At 45.7% G+C, this 11,056-nt stretch overlaps 1 non-coding gene across 1 annotated transcript; it reads right to left on the bottom strand.

Annotated features, from left to right (window-relative positions):
* Positions 1-270: 270 nt before the first annotated feature.
* LOC114805558 lies at positions 271-408 on the bottom strand. Its single transcript, XR_003753530.1, has one exon. It is a non-coding gene; the product is annotated as a small nucleolar RNA SNORA7 (small nucleolar RNA).
* Positions 409-11,056: the final 10,648 nt, after the last annotated feature.

Raw genomic sequence — 11,056 nt, 5'->3', positions numbered from 1 at the left:
TCAAGTCTTCATAAGGCACACCCAAAATGCGGTTGGTGTAGTCAAGGCTTTGTCTAATGTCATCGAGTCATCTCTGACCCATAGCGACATCACGGACACATCTCTTCCAGAACGCCCCACCTCCATCTGCCATCGTTCTGGTAGTATATCCAGAGTCTTCTCCATAAAAATATGGAAGCGGTTTACCATTGCCTCCTTCTGCACGGTAAACTTGAGTCTCTGCCCTTGACTCTCTCCCACGCCGCTGCTGCCCTGCACAGGTGAGTTTTGACTTGTAGCAGATTGCCTTCCACTCGCTAGCCACTGCCCAAGCTAGGAATGGAATGGATATGCCTCTACTTGAATCTCCTTCCCGTAGTTGAGACTGGTAGAGGACTGGAAACTCTCCAGGTGTGACCCTGAGAGGGGTAGTCAAGGTTGCCTTCTTATTATTTCTTAAAAGTCCAAAAACATGAACAAGATCTCTGCTCTATACTGGTATTTGCTGTCAGGCTGGTAAATCCTACCTGGGATAGCTATCTGAAATGATCACGTGATAAAACAAAGGTGGAGAATTAGGCTAAAGCTCACCACACTAACCATAAACTTCAGGCCAGAGTCATGAACCAGAACATGTTCTTTAGTCGATCAAGACACAACATGTGAGCAAGAAGAAGAAGAAGAACTGAAAGGAGAACCTAGGTCTGCTGACTTAATAATAGTATTTATTGTGATTTCCAAGTGCCAGGCACTGGGGTAGACACAAGGAAATCAAATTAGACCCAGGCCCCATCTTAAGTGGGGCTCAGAGTCTAAGAGGAGAGAACAGGTATTTTACAGATGAGGAAATGGAGGTTCAGAGAGGCTCAGTGACTTTCCCAAGGTCAAACAGCAAGCAAGTGGCAGAGCCAAGACCTGAGCAGTAAGGTACTATTATTGCAACAGTAATATATTTTATGATTCCCTGTGACTGAATGTCCCTTGCCCCTGTGACTGAATGTCCCTTGCTAAGCACCCAAGTAACTACCTGGGAGAGACCTGTAATAACAGAATAGGGCCCAGCTGCACTATATTTTGGGAAAAGAGAGACTGGGAGCAATAAGGTACTATTTTACTGAAAGGAAAAAGTGATTGGTAAACAGTCCTTCTTTCTTGTAATTCATCCTAATTTGCCTATATTAAGAAGTAAGTTGGACCATGTAGATAAGGCATCGGGTCTGTGAGACTTTCTTCAGTCTACTGTTAAACACGGCTAATTCTTTCTATACATCATCTCCTAGATCTGTCCCTTCCTCCCCACCCAAACTGCGCGCCCCTCTGGTCCAAGCCCTCACTTCATCATGACTTGATTATTTCTTGTATTTCTGCTACAAGACCAGCCTCTTCTCCCTTCAATCTAATGCTATGCTTCAAGCTTTGCTGCTGCTTGGATCAACTGCCCGAAGTATCGTTTGGCCCGCATCTCCTCAAAACCCTCCACTGACTTCCTGTGTTTCCCCATCAAACAAAAACCCCTCACAGTAGACTTCAAGGCTCTCCACCCCCTGGTCCTACCTTATCGTTTTGTTTTCTTCATCCTCTATTCCCCTAGTCACTCTCTTTGTTCCTATCAAACCAATCTTTAGCTGTACCTTACTCTTAACTCTCCCACCTGTTTCTCCCTGCTCCTGCTGTTCCCCTGGCTAGCAAATCCCTCCCTTCCTCCCCAGTGAGACAGATCACAGCTCTTGCCTTATTCAAAGCCCTCTTACAATCCTACCTTTTTCATCCAGTCTTCCCTGATTAATTTCCCAGCACCCCAAACCATAGAAATAATGAGCCGATACTAGGAATTATGAATGTGTTTATAGTCACCCTCAGCACTCTTCTAAATCGGTGTGTGGAGGGACCATGTCTACCAGCTCTGGTGTTTTGTACTCTCCCATGCACTTAGTAAACTGCCCTGCTCACAGTGTGTGATAAATACCGCTGATTAAATGATTCTAAATATGGCTATTTGATTTTGTATTTTGACTATACTGCTGGTATATAATTTTATGAATGTCACCCCCGTAGGTAAAAGCTCCTTGTGAGCAGTGAACGTGACACGTCGTTTCCCAAGTGCCTAGAAATGTGCACTACATCAAATGAGTGCTCAAAAAATACTACCACTGCTAATTATGATGGCATCTGTTAAGCACTTACTATGTGCCAAGCACTGTTCTAAGCACTGAGTGGGGGCACAAGGTGATCAGGTTGTCCCATGTGGGGCTCACAGTCTTAATTCCCGATTTGCAGATGAGGTAACCAGGGAACTGAAATGACTTGCCCAAAGTCACACAGCTGACAAGTGGCGGAGGCGGGATTAGAACCCGCAACCTCTGACTCCCAAGCCCGGGCTCTTTCCACTAAGCCACACTGCTTCTACTACCACTGCTACAACTTATTACTACTAGTATTACGTTCATTCAGTAGTATTTATTGAGCGCTTACTATGTGCAGAGCACTGTACTAAGCGCTAGGAATGTACAATTTGGCAACAGATAGAGACAATCCCTGCCCAATGATTTATCATTACTACTACCTGGGTTCTAATCCCGGCTCTGCCACTTGTCTGCTGTGTGACCTTGGGCAAGTCACTTAACTTCTCTCTGCCTCAGTTACCTCATCTGTAAAATAGGGATTCATTCATTCAATAGTATTTTTTGAGCGCTTACTATGTGCAGAGCACTGTACTAAGCGCTTGGAATGGACAAATCGGTAACAGATACAGTCCCTGCCCTTTGACGGGCTTACAGTCTAATCGGGGGAGACGGACAGACGAGAACAATGGCAATAAATAGAATCGAGGGGAAGAACATCTCATTAAAACAATAGCAGATAAATAGAATCAAGGTGATGTACATCTCATTAACAAAATAAATAGGGTGATGAAGATATATACAGTCGAGCGGACGACTACAGTGCTGAGGGGATGGGACGGGAGAGGGGGAGGAGCAGGGGGAAAGTGGGGAGAAGAAGGTTTAGCTGCGGAGAGGTGAAGGGGGGTAGAGGGAGCAGAGGGATGAGGGGAGCTCAGTCTGGGAAGGCCTCTTGGAGGAGGTGAGCTTTAATTGAGACTGTGAGCCCCACGTGGGACAAGGACTGTGTCCAACCCGATTTGCTTGTATGCAACCCAGCGCTTAGTAAAGTGCCCGGCACATAGTAAGTGCTTAACAAAAACCATAATTATTATGATCGTTATTATTATTACTATTATCTTCCCCAGTGCTTAGAACAGTGCTTGACACATTGTAAGTGCTTAACAAATACCATAATAATTTATAATTATCATTATTACATTACTGTTGCTGCTATTTTTGCTACTACTAGTGCTATTTGTGGGTGACTCTTAATTTGCTCAAGAATATACCTGCTTGACGGCAGATATCCAGGGATTCTGGGATCCCATCCTTTCTTCTCTCCCTCCGCTTCCAGTCTGTTTGGGCTCTGGGGACTGCCCCGAGATCTCCACACTAGAAGTCGAGCGGATGAAGATGAAGAGGGGAATGGAAATGTCTGAGATGCATCAGTTCATCAGGTCGCCATGGTGACAGGTGGGTCCCCGGGCGGGTTTAGAGGCAGGACTATGGAGACACACTACGCATTACCCAATCCAAACCCCAGGCGTGTTAGTGGGCCTGGGAGTCTGGTTTATTCTGTAAAGAATTATGACCAAAATGGAAGTTTCTGTGGAAGAGGTCAATCTGGAGTAGTAGTAATAATAATAACTGTGGTATTTGTTAAGCACTTACCTTGTGCCATGCACTTTACTAAACTCTGGCGTGGATACAAACAAATCAGGTTGGACACAGTCCCTGTCCCACGTAGGGTTTACAGTCTTAATCCCCATTTTACAGATGAGGTAACTGAGGTCCAGAGAAGTGAAGTGACTTGCCTAAGACCACACAGCAGACATGCAGCGGACTTGGGCTTAGAACCCCTGACCTTTTGGCTCCCAGGTCCGTGCTGCGAGTCTACATGTGTGGAAATTTAAGGTTAGAAAATGCAATTCCTCAAATTAGCATTAAGCCAGTGCCTTTGGCCGCATACTGCGTCTAATCTGTAACGAGAAGAGAGATCTAGCCCATCCCCAGTTAAATGGTTCGGGGTGGACTGCCAACCTGATTAGTTCAGGCTCTGGAATGAATTTCAGAACCTGAATTCTTCCAGCTGGTTCATCGGCATGGAGGAAATCAGCAGGTAAATGTCAGACCTTCACCCTCTCGGTGGGGTGGGGAGGGCGGAACACCCAGCAACAGTGCCTGACTACCTCCTGCTCCTTGTCCACAAAAACACTCTCCCCACTCCAGTGCATTCTGCCCACTCCAGTAGGTACTTAACTCCACTGCCTGGATTATCTTTCCATAGCAACATTCAGGGCATATTCAGGGTAACTCCAGTGGTTGCCTATCCATCTCCATATCAAAGAATCAAAGCTCTCCATCACCTGGCCCCCTTCTACCTCACCTCCCTCCTCTCCTTCTACAACCCAACCCACACACTTCACTCCTCTGGTGCTAATTTTCTCATTGAATCTTGATCTCGCCTAACTTGCCCCCAGCCCCTAGCCCACGTCCTACCTCTGGCCTGGAACGCCCTCCCTCCTCAAATCCACCAGACAATTACTCTCCCCGCCTTCGCCTTCGAAGCCTTACTGAAGGCACATCTCCCCCAAGAGTCCTTCCCAGATTAACCCCCACATTTCCTCATCTCCCACTCCCTTCTGCATCACCTTAACTCGCTCCCTTTGCTCTTCCACTCCTCCCTGTCCCCAAATATTTATATATAAATCTATAATTTTACTTATTTATATGGATATCCATTTACTTGCATTGATGTCTGTCTCCCCACCACTAAACTGTGAGCTCGTTGTGGGCAGGGCTTTTCTCTCTTTTTTACTGTATTGTACTTTTCCTAGTGCTTAGTACAGTGTTCTGCACAATAAACTCAACTGAATAAATGAAGTGCTCAATAAGTGCTCAAGTGCTCAATAAATACAACTGAATAAATGAAGGAGCATGAGAGGCCACTGACCCCTGAAGAAGAGACTTTGGCTCCTCTGTTGCTGACATCTTATAGGACTCCCGCCCAGTCCCGGTGGAGCGTGGCAGACAAAGCCAGCGGCAGTATCCCTTCCGAAAGGTTATAATGCCGGTCTCAGCCTGAAAGAGCAGTGAAGAGCCAAAAAGCTGGCCATAACGTTGCATTCCATGCCACGGATGTAACTGGCAGGGTTGAAGGACGTCGGATGGTGTTTTTTATGGTATGTGATAAGCGCTCACTATGCGTCAGGCACTATATTAAGTGCTGGGATAGGTACGAGCTGATCAGATTGGATACAGTCCACGTCCCACAAGGGGCTCACAGTTTTAATCCCCATTTTACAGAAGAGGGAACTGAGGCCCAGAGAAATGAAGTGACTTGCCTAAGGCTATCCAGCAGACAAATGGTGGAACTGGGATTCGAATCCAGGTCCTGCTTGCTGACTTCCAGGCTTATGCTCTCTCCATTGGGCCATGCTGATTCTCAGCATTCTTCCTAGGAGCGGAGTCTCCTGCCTTTCCTCAAAATCAACCTCTTCCACCTAAGCCTCCGACCCCTTTGCCTCTTATCAAAGCACTTGCCCCCTCCCTTCTCTCCTCCTTGACTGTGATCTTTAACTGTTCGCTTTCCAATGGCTCTTTGTTTTGAAGCATGACTGTATATCACTGATCCTGAAAAAACCTTCCCTTGACCCCACGGCTCCCTCCAGTTATTGCCCCATCTCCCTCTTACTTTTTCTCTCAAAACTCCTTCTTCAAGTTATCTACACCCACTGCCTTCACTTCTTCACCTCCAATTTTCTCTTTGTTCCCCTGCAACCTGGCTTCCAATCCCTTAGCTCCACAAAAATTACCCTTTCTAAGATCGCCAGTGACTAATCCTCCTCAACCTTTCTGCTGCCTTCAGCACTGTGGACCTCCTTCTTCTCCTATCAACCCTCGGCTTCAGTGATATTGTCCTCTCCTGTTTTACCTCATCTCTCCTGTCACTTCTTCTCAGTCTCTTTTACATGCTTCTTGTCTCCTGCCACTCTCGAACTATGAGAGGGTCCCTCAAGGCTCAGGTCTGGGTTTCCTTCTATTCTCCACCTACAACCACTCCCTTGGAATGCACATTTGCCTCCATGGCTTCAATTACCATCTCTATGCAGATGCTCTGCACACAGTAAGCACTCAATAAATAGGATTGAATGAATAAATGGTTTCCAAATCTACCACTCCATTCCTGACCTCTTTCCTTTTTTATGGTATTCGTGAAGCTCCAGTTCTAAGGCATCCCTTTGTGTCAGTGACAAATAGACTTCAGCTTTATTATTTTCAGAGAACGCCCCTCAGAAGATCAGGCCGATAAGCTGACGTTCTATTTGCCAGTGACCGGCTGGGCTTGTCGGGACAGGAAACAAGAGGAACAGGGTGGTACAATCCCTTCCAGGTAATGGAGAGTGTTGTTGGGTCTCCGACTCCTTTATCCAAAGACACAAAGACCTGGAGTGTTTCCCTCGAGCCATGAGTAAATAGCCTGAAGCCTTCCTAAAGGGATTATTAAATGTGAGAGGTGGTGGACATTAGAGCCATCTCCTGACACCTTCACAGTGAGGAAAATCCTTGACTCCTTTATTCTGTCCTGATGAATACATCTGTAGTGGATGGAGAAAAGATTGAAATAGTTGACAATTTTTCTCTCCTGGGATCGATAGTCAATAATAAAGGAACTAGTAGTTAAGAAATACGCCCAAGATTAATGTTAAGAAGACTTGCTGAGCCTGGAAAAGGTCTGGAAATGTGCTGACAAACGTGTAACAGTTGCCACAAAAATACAGATTGTCAATTCTATGGTGTTTCTAGTGACAATGTATGGATCCAAAAGCTGGACAGTGAAAAAATGGGATAGAAAGAGCAAGGATTATTTTGAAATGTGGTGTTGGAGAAGGGTTTTGAAAATATTATGGACTGCCTGAAAAACAGACAAATGGATTTTGGAGCAAATTAAGCCAGAGTGGTCTTTGGAAGGCCAAATGACTGGACTTAGATTAGGATATTTTGGACACATCATCGGGAGAACCAATTCTCTGGAGAAGATACTATTGCTTGGAAAAGTCCAGGGAAAACATGGAAGAGGCAGCCCGGCAGCTAGATGGATAGAGACCATAACAACGATAACAGAAGGACTGTTAGAAAGGTTACAGATTATGGCAGAAGACAGAACGTTCGGGAGAAAATACATCCATAGAGTCCCTGCGAATTGGAAATGACTCGACGGCATTTGATAATAAAATTGGGGGTATACACATCAACAGTCCCACTCCTAAGGTACTGATTGGTCTGATTGGTCAGATCTCTTGTCAATCACTGAAGTGAGGAGCTACCACTGGAGATCCTACAAGCCAAGTGGAGTAGAGACAAGTAAAACACCCAGCTCCCTAAGGGGAGGGGACCAGGACCAGAGGGAATGTGGGAAGCGGAGTTGCCGACTGATTATAATTTCATTGATAATCAATAAGAATGGGCTAAAATTAACTCTCTGAGGAAGCTACCTCATATAAAGGAGCAGGTGGAGGCAGGGAGGAAGCAAACTCAATTTCCTGCCTTCTGGCTCTCCCGCCGGCTCACTATATGTCACTAACCCCTTTCTGGGCCTCATTTTTCCCTGAGGAGAAAGAATGGATCTGCTCCCAACCCTTCCCATCCCATCCGTTTCCTGAGGTGAGAGAAGCCTCCCAGTTCTGATCTGCTCTGCTTAATTTCCCATCCCCTTCCACCAAAAAGGAAAGAGCACAGACCTGGGAGTCAAAAGACCTGGAGTCTAATCCCAACTCCGCCACTTGTTTGCTGGGTGACCTTGGACAAGCCACTTAACTTCTCAGTGCCTCAATTACCTCATCTGTAAAATGGGGATTAAGACTGTGAGCCCCAAGTGAGACATGGACTGCGTCCAACCTCATTATCTTTTATCTACTTCAGCGATTAGTACAGTGCCTGGCACATAGCAGTCTAGCAATCTAGCGGCCTGTAAGCTCATTGTATGCAGGGAACGAATCTGTTCATTGTTATTTCTTACTCTCCCAAGTGCTTAGTACAGTGGTCTGCACACAGTAAATGCTCAATAAATAGGATTGAGTGATTGGACGGACACTTCTGCCCAACACACCCACTTTCTTCAGTCCCCGGGACAGATGGTGACTTAACTTCCACCAGTCCAGTTTGCCCTCCACTACTCCCCTTTCCTTGAAGGCTGGCCCTACACCAAATCCTAATAATAGCGGTACTTGTTAAGCCCTTACTGGGTGCAAAGCCGGGTTTTAAGAACTGGGGTAGATAGAAGTTAATAAAAGGTTAGACACAGTTCTGTCCCAAATGGGGCTCACACTCTTAATCCTCACTGTACACGTGAGGTAACTGAGGCCCAGAGCAGTGAAGCGACTTGCCCAAGGTCACCCACCAGAGATGTGGTGGAGCTGGGATTAGAACTCAGGTCCTTCTGACTCCCAGACCCAGGCTCTATCCACTAACCCACACTGCTTCTGGCCTCCCCACGAAGCCCCAGGGTAGGAGGCAGACTATGGGTAACCAAACTCCAGACTGGAGAGGTGAGAGGTGTGGGGTGGGATGGGAGGGGGTGGTGGCATTACTGGGAGGATAGGTAGAGAAGTCATGACGGTGATGATGATGAAGCTATGAGAAGTAAGAAGAGGTAAACAGACATAGCAGCATGCAGATATTTAATAATAATAATGGTATTTGTTAAGAGCTTACTATGTGTCAAGCACTGGGGTAGATGAGTTAATCAGGTTGGACACAGTCCCTGTCTCTCACGGAGCTCCCACTCTAAATCCCCATTTTACAGATGAGGTAAAAATCTACACAGAGCAGTTCAGTGGCTTGCCCAAGGTCACAAAGCAGATATGTGGCAGAGCTGGGATTAGAACCCAGGTCCTTATGACTCCCAGGCCCGTGCTTTATCCACTTGACCATGCTGCTTCCCCAGAAATGTCCCCCTCCACCTTGGCAATCCACAAGCCTGAAAAGCCTCCTCCCTTGAGCAGGACATGAGCCCTAGGTTTTCATTTCCTGGCTCAGACTCTGCTCATTAAGATGCGAGAATATTGATGCAGGATTAATTGCCCTGCCTGGAAAAGGGGCCTTGTAGCAGTTGCAAATGGCCAGAGTAAGTACCAGTTCAGAACTTGAGAAAACTCTTTCACATTCAAGTCAGCCACATCTCAGCCCTAGGACCTCTTGGGCCTCTTCCTATGTGGAAATTTAGGCTGGTTGAAGAGGAAGGACACACTAGGCTATTTTATCTAGTGTTGGTTGTAAATATTTGAATATTCTCCTCCCAAATATGTCTTTCTGTAATCTCTCTCTCTTTTAAATAGTATTTAAAAGAGTATAGGCACTTACTATGTGTTAGGCAGTGTTCTAGGCACTGGGGTGATACAAGCAAATCGTGCTGGACACAGTCCCTTGTGCCACATGAGGCTCACAGTGTTAATCCGCATTTTACAGATGAGGTAACTTGGGCCTGGAGAAGTTAAGTGACTTGCCCAAAGTCACACAGTAGACAGGCATCAGAGCCGGTACTAGAACCCAGGTCCTTGTGACTCCCAGTCCCATGCTTTATCCACAAAGCCACGCTGCTTCTCTTTTTTCCTTTCTTTCTTCCTTCTTTCCTTTATCTTTCTTTCTCTCTCTCTCAAAAAAAATACCCTTTTCATCCCACCCCACTGATACTTGAAAGGTTGAAACAGGCAAAAAGAAAAAAGAGAACCCTTTTGAGTTGAAAACTCTTGTCACAACAAGAAGTACTGTCCTCGATCCTAAGGTGGATCTTCTACTGAGATTTTGGGCAGCTGCCTGAACACTGGTTATTTCCTCTTGATTCTATATGTCATCGTTCCTCCCTTCCATTTCTGTTTACACTAAAGAGTCCTTGCACCCTGGGAACAATGGAGTGAGCCCATCCTATAATATTCAAAGCTCTCACACTTTGCATTCATCACGTCCCTAACTGTTCTAAGGTTTATCTCTCTCTTGCAGACCCAAATCAAAATCTCCATCCTGAATTCTCCCTCCAGCAAATTTCAGATTGGACTGCAATTTTTTTAATGACATTTTTTTCTTATTTTATTTTTTCTTATTTTAATGGTATTTGTTAAGAGCTTACTATGTACCAGGCACTGTTCTAAGCACTTTCAGGATAGAGCCTGAAAGTGAGAAGGTCGTGGGTTCTAATCCTGGCCCTTTCCTGTCTGTTGGGTGACCTTGGGCAAGTCACCTCACTTCTCTGGACCTCAGTGACCCCCATCTGTAAAATGGAGATTGAAACCGTGAGTCCCACATGGGACAGGGACAGTTTGCTTGTACTCATCCCGGTGCTTAGTAAAGTGCCTGGCACATAGTAAGCACATAACAAATACCATAATAATTATTATAATTACAATGCCCACAGTGTGCCTTTGTAGAATTGAACATTCGTGGATGGACCCTGTGCCATATTGCAAATATCACTTCTTCAGTGTGAAAAAATCAATCAATCTGTTGTCCCCAAAGAACCTTCTGCCTCAATGAGCCCAAACCCCTGCATTTCAAAGATCACTTTGATAAGGTTCCAAGTTTCATTTCCAATCATGATGAATTCTTGGCAAGCAGGAGGGGAGGCTGATGCCTGGGGTTTTTTTGTTTGTTTGTTTTTTGTTTTTCTTTTCTATTTAATGGCATTTGTTATGTGCTTACTATGCATCAGGCCCTGTACTAAGGAGCTGGGGTCGATACAAACTAGTCAGGTTGGACACCGTCCATGTACCACAAGGGGCTCAGACTTAATCCCCACTTTACAGATGAGATAACTGAGGCACAGAGAAGTTAAGTGACTTGCTCGAGGTCAAAGAGCAGACAAGTGGCAGAGTGGGTTTTAGAACCCAGATCCTTCTGACTCACAGGCCCATACTTTCTCCGCTAGGCCAAGCTGCTTCTCACTCACCGTATTAAGCTCCAGGGTAAATACAAGATTGCCT

Source organism: Ornithorhynchus anatinus, chromosome 18 (genome assembly GCF_004115215.2).
Source record: "Ornithorhynchus anatinus isolate Pmale09 chromosome 18, mOrnAna1.pri.v4, whole genome shotgun sequence".
Taxonomy (NCBI): Eukaryota; Metazoa; Chordata; class Mammalia; order Monotremata; family Ornithorhynchidae; genus Ornithorhynchus; species Ornithorhynchus anatinus.
This window is presented reverse-complemented; position numbering and strand designations above follow the sequence as displayed.